The sequence below is a fragment of the Culex pipiens genome, chromosome 2 (genome assembly GCF_016801865.2).
Source record: "Culex pipiens pallens isolate TS chromosome 2, TS_CPP_V2, whole genome shotgun sequence".
Classification (NCBI taxonomy): Eukaryota; Metazoa; Arthropoda; class Insecta; order Diptera; family Culicidae; genus Culex; species Culex pipiens.
Genome location: NC_068938.1, coordinates 25,828,811 through 25,834,864, shown reverse-complemented (window position 1 = coordinate 25,834,864; position 6,054 = coordinate 25,828,811). Strand labels below are relative to the sequence as shown.

The window sequence follows — 6,054 nt, the reverse complement described above, 5'->3', positions numbered from 1 at the left end:
AAAATTTGAAGTCTTCGGAAAACTTAGCGAAAGAAATTTATTTTAACAAGCGTTGATCAAAAATGTATTTAGGCAGACGAGTGATAAGAGAAAATGCGGTGCGTGATGGTAGAAATATTGTCAGCCTGTATGGATCAATCAAACCGCGCACTGGACTAATAATCCAGTGGCAGTCAGATTTCGCGGCGAGCACAAAAAACCCCTAAGTGTTAAATTGGTATTCGCCATACCGGAACACAACAAAGGAACCTTTTTATCCGAAACATTTGTATAGATACTTGTCGATGTTAGTTTTAAATGTAATATGTGCAATTCAACATTACATCAAATTATTTTATTTTAGAGAGGAAGGGAGATGTGTGGGCACACGCATGAGAGCGTGCCAGTCTATGTAGAGAGTGCCTATTGCACTCTCGCAATGACAACAGGGAACTGCTCGATGACAGCGTGCGGCTGTCAGTCGGGCAGTCGCATCTCAGCAAGCGGACAAGCAAGATGCACGTCGCGGTCCGTGATCACTCCCACGTGGTGGGTGATTTCCTGGAGGCAGTTTGCGGCTACACACTAAGTGTAATATTTGGTTGAACTAGCTTTTTAGGGGTCTTCCATTAACCGACACAGAAGGTGTCGGAGAATGTCCCACATAGTTGACACACGATAATTTCTTTTCGTGTTTCGTCATCTATGGGGTCGTCCCATAGATGACGAAACACGAAAAGAAATTATCGTGTGTCAACTATGTGGGACATTCTCCGACACCTTCTGTGTCGGTTAATGGAAGACCCCTAAAAAGCTAGTTCAACCAAATATTACACTTAGAATGAATGGCCCTTAGCTTCTTCACCTCCTTTCCCCTTATAACTGCCAGCGCCCTGTCTGGATCTATCCACCATGTGACAAAAGGTTTGAAAAAACTGTTGTCGCGATCTTCAATTCTGTCTCTCCTCTATCTGTCCTAGGTTAGCTTAATATTTCTCGCCGCAAATTGCCAATATAAGCAAATAATTATAAATATGTTTAAAGAATTTGTCTCTTCAATCATTTCACATAAAATAAGTGGTAAAACATGGAAAATTATCAAACAGATTTTTACTGAATTCATTCAACAGTTATATACTGACAATTAGATAAATCAACATTAATAAAAAAAATCAAAATAAAAAATTACAAAATTAAAAAGGGAACTTTGCAAACTCATTCAAAACGAATTCCTCAATATTTTTCTAAATTCTTTGAATGAATTATAACAATAATCATGGTTTAAGCGATCTTTGATTTAAAACAAAATTTAGAATAACATTTTGAATTCAGCTATCTTCAACTTTATGCCTTTTCATGCTGAAACGAAGTATAAAAAATTATACGTTTGTCAATTTAAAAAAACATTGAAATTATATTGTTCCATTTTTGAAATATTTTTCTATGAATTTATTGTTAAGTTTCTGACTATACGAAAATTGCTAATAGTTTGATTTGTAGTAATTCATTTAGATTTTTTTTCGATTTGATATTGACTTCATTATAAAGAGTTTTTTGTCTAAAATAATTCTTTGAATAAGAAATGCATATTATTTAAGATTCTGGAAAAGTCGGGAATTTGAAAATGTGATTTGAGTGGTCATCCTGGAACCTTAAAAAAAATTCGGCGAGAAAAAAATCGTCAATACATTGCAAAACAACTGGGCATGTGTAAAATGCATTTTAAAATACTTTTTTCATTGCAATGTTAATACCATTTCAATTTTTATATTTTTATATTTACGTAGAACAAAAGTTGTCTGATGGGTTAAGAATCACTGATCAAATTTATAAAAATTGTTATGCTTATTTTTGGATTTGCAAATAAAAGTTATCGAGTAGCCATTAAAAATTTATAAAAAAAATCAAAATAAGGAATCACAAAATGCAATAATGTTTCTTTCCAAAATTAAAATACAAAAAAATATATATTTTTAATCTAAAGTGTTACATCTATTTTCATTTTATCTAAATCATGGGAAAATTAAAACGAAAAATTTAATTGAAAATGCGAAATAAACGTCACTTGATGTGTTCAGATTTAAACTTGAATTCACGTGCACTTTGAATTTTTCAAACATATTTGGACAGGGCCGAATGGTTTTTCTCCTACACTGAAAGAAAGGCACATAGCAATATCACATGTTTCACACGTGAATCTGCCCCATACTACTTTCCATATGAATGTCACGTGCAAATCACTTGGATAATTTTCATGGCGCGACTCGGTAAATTCAAAAGCAAAACACGTTAACTTCACGTGAAGACGCACATGAATTTGCAATGCTTTTCTCATGAATGTTAAATGAGTTTATAGTGTAAGTCAAATGTTTTGCCAATGGTATTCAGGTGTGTAAAATAAAGACAATGATTTTCTTATTTTTTTTTCAGATTAGTGCGCTGACCACGCGGACGCGCTGTCTTGTTTTTGCATGCTCATTTTTTTTTATGTCGCTGTTTGTGTGCCTGGGGTAATTGGTTATTATAACTTATTGGACATCATAAGTGCAGTGCTTCAGGGGACGCGCAGTCCTGTTCTTTTCGCGATAATTTTCATCGTAAATGATCGTAAAAATTTATTCCAACTGGCATCGATCGATTTTATGAAGTATTTTGGGAAATTGAGTTTTAGTAAAAAAAAAGTTGATAAAAAAAAAAGATGATAAAAAAAATCTGGAGTTCAATTAGTTGGGTGGTGACGCGCGGTCAATTATGTGGCATTGTGTGTGAAAAGAAAAGAATTTTATTTCGTGTTTCATCCTGATTGGCTTGCTCAAGTCCTTCCTATATCATCGTTGATCGGGAGGCACGACGTCGTGTGAATTGTTGCATTAAGTATAACTGTAAATGACTGTAAAAAAGTCCTTCCTATATCATCAATGTCGTCTGGGTAATCGTGATGAAAAATTACATTTATTCAGTATTTAAATACCTGTGCGCGAGTGTTTTGGTGTGCTAATTAGAAAGACCTTCCCATAGCATCGTTGCTCGGAAGGCTCGCCGACGGGTTTGTTATGAAAGTCCTCCCCATAGCATCGTAGCTCGGGAGGCATCGAAAAGCCAATACCTTATCCTACTAACCCAAAAAAAAAAATAATCACGTGATGCTTGAAGGAGATGCTGTGGATTCAACGGTCTCAAGCGGTATCAACAAGTATATAGCGAAAAACTATGTGCTTGATGAGTCTGCAACTTCAACTATCGGACTAACATTCCTCCCTTTTGTTGAACTGCAGGCTTCTTGGGAGGGCGCCGGTATTGACTAATAAAGTCGGGGTCTTCAGGGGTTAAACAGTGAACGGATGGTTGGCTCCCACTGATCATTTTTGATTCATTGTTTAACTTCAGCTGATCTGTCAATAACGGAGTAGCAGCTCATTGGCAGTCAACCATGCTCATGCTCATGCTCAAGTCAAATGTTTTTCCAAAGTTTATAAGGTGTGTAAAACAAAGACAATGATTTTCTTATTTTTTTCAATAATTTATTTCACGGTTTCAAACAAAAATAAGTTTTATTCTAAATCAAAGCATCTGTTTGGATACATGTAAAATATAAAAAATCACATTTCACTTCACTGACATTTAACTTTCACTGCTACGCTGACCATGTTTCGACGGCGTTGGCCATCGAGACATTCAAGAAGTACGGCCCTGCTGGACCGGTGAATCTTCATGGTCAACCTCGTTCTCGAACGGGCCCAAACTGGCCGACCAAAGGTCCACTAAGACGAGCAAACAATTCTCGATCCGGCAGCTGGCGGATCCCTAGCCCGCCCTTGATGTTCTTGGTGAATCTCGAGAAACAGCACCGGATCGACGCAGATTCCGTAGACGACTTTTGGCCGGTGCCTGATCTTCTGGAAAAATGAAATGAGTCCGCATTAATTTCAATCAAATGTACAGTTTTCTCTTGTTTTAACTTACCAGCGCACAAATATGAAAAAAATAAAGTAATTTGTTGGCGAAAATAACATTCCAATCCGAAATGCTACTTTTGAACCAGCACCGTCCGTGGCCATCTTACTAATGGAGAATTTTTCGCCACACGTATTTATTTCAAAACCAAAACATTTCAACCTCACGTGTTTTTCACTTCGATATCAAAGGAAATGTCAAATGGGGCAAATCTAAGTGAAATTCATGTGAACATGAAGTGAACAGCAGTCGAAAAAAGAGTGAAAGGTCTTTCGATAGCGATCAGCTGATTTGGGATGATTTTCACGTCCATTTGGCATGTAAAACATGTGTAGGTCAAAGGAAAAGCACGTGAATTTATTGTGTTGATTTTTGGAGACTCTCACGTGAAAAAACACTTGAGATTCCTATGTTGGTTTCTTTCAGTGTAAGTTTGTATGAAGAATTAGGGCGGTTCGTCGCTTTAGAAAAATTCAAACTGCACGCGTTTCTGGGGACCTCAAAGTTTATGCTTCCCCTCGAGTTGGGTCTGCGCGAAAATTATGTTGGTCGGTGAGTTAGTTTTTTCGTTTGACACTATTTTAGTTTGTACCTACCTCGTTGGTTTGTCAAAGTCAAACTAAAAAATGAACTGTCACTTTTTACACGGCGCTCACGAACACTATCAAAACAAACGTTTGGTAGTGTGTGTGAACTCCGTTTAAAAGGGGTGTCAAACTAAAAAGTGACTCCGTTCGTTTGACAACAGTTGGTGTCAAATCATCGAGGTTTGAGTGTATCCGAAGGCCTTGGCACACGAGGTGGTCACTCCAAATATATTGCATTTATTTCATAAGTTGATCCGTATGTGCATCCATATTCACGTGCATACACCATTCTTCTATGAATTTTATTTCAGTGTTTTTCACATGACAGGTAAACGCACGCACTGCAGGCATGCCACACGTACAGATATTTTTGGCACAGACCAAACACTCAATCAAGTATAACTTTAAAGAAACACATTTTTATCAAAAACTAAACAAGTAAAAAGATGCAAAAAATGTTTATCTTTTTAGTGCAGTTTACAAAAACTACTCAAGTGTATTTTAACTGTAAAAATAATTAGTTTGAGTGTTTGGTCTGTGCCAAAAATATCTGTACATGTGGCAACGCTGCACGCACTGCTGATTGTTTACAAACAAAAAAATCAATCTGTCTCTATTAAATTTCCCGGCCGGGAGATTCGCTGGCGTTCTGTTATCATCCGGCAATTTCCAGGGGCAGCAGCATCGTCGTAGTAAATCCGGGTTTTCCATTGTTTTGTGTTGAATTTAGTGCGTGTTCCGGACTCAGTAAGGCACCAGCAAGCGAGATGGCGGTAACCCTGGAGGACAAGTCGATCGAGCTGCTGTACGTGGACCCGCAGGAGACGGAGGACGACGGGGTGGTGGTGGTGCTGGATTCCTAGCGGAAGGGAAAGCGCACCGTCATTAAGACTTCGACACGGCAGACGTACTTTTTGCCCGTGATTGGATTGGTTGATCCGGAGAAGCTCAAGCCGGGCGATTTGGTGGGCGTGAACAGGACTCGTACCTCTTCCTGGAGACACTTCCGGCCGAGTGCGACGCGCGCGTCAAGGCGATGGAGGTGGACGAACGGCACACCGAGCAGTACTCGGACATTGGCGGGTTGGACCGTCATGCTGTCGATGCCGCGCAAGGACAAGTTCAAGAACCTGGGAATTTATCCGCCGAAGGGAGTGCTGCACGCTGTTGACTCGTACCTGTGTGGCGCAAACAAAATCGACCTGCCTGAAGCTGGCCGGCCCACAGCTGGTGCAGATGTCCACCGGAGACGGTTCCAAGCTCGTCCGGGACGCGTTCGAACTGGCCAAGGAAAAGGCGCCGGCGAATACTTCCTGCACGCGTCTACGCTGCAGATGCATCTAGCTGTTGCATATGCATGTTTTAAACCTAACTTGGTCACTTCACTCCTTATATTGGATTTCGACGAGAGACGAACATTGAAGTCGCCTTGGATTTTATTTGTATTTGTGGTTTAAGCTTCATTTTTTTGTATTGTTAAATATGATGAAAAAACAACAGTATTGAATATTGCCGTTGACACCGCATGCTCCTC

General features: G+C 39.0%; 1 pseudogene; it reads left to right on the top strand.

The window, feature by feature from the left end:
* Positions 1-5,095: 5,095 nt before the first annotated feature.
* LOC120414584 (26S proteasome regulatory subunit 6A-B-like) lies at positions 5,096-6,054 on the top strand (annotated as a pseudogene).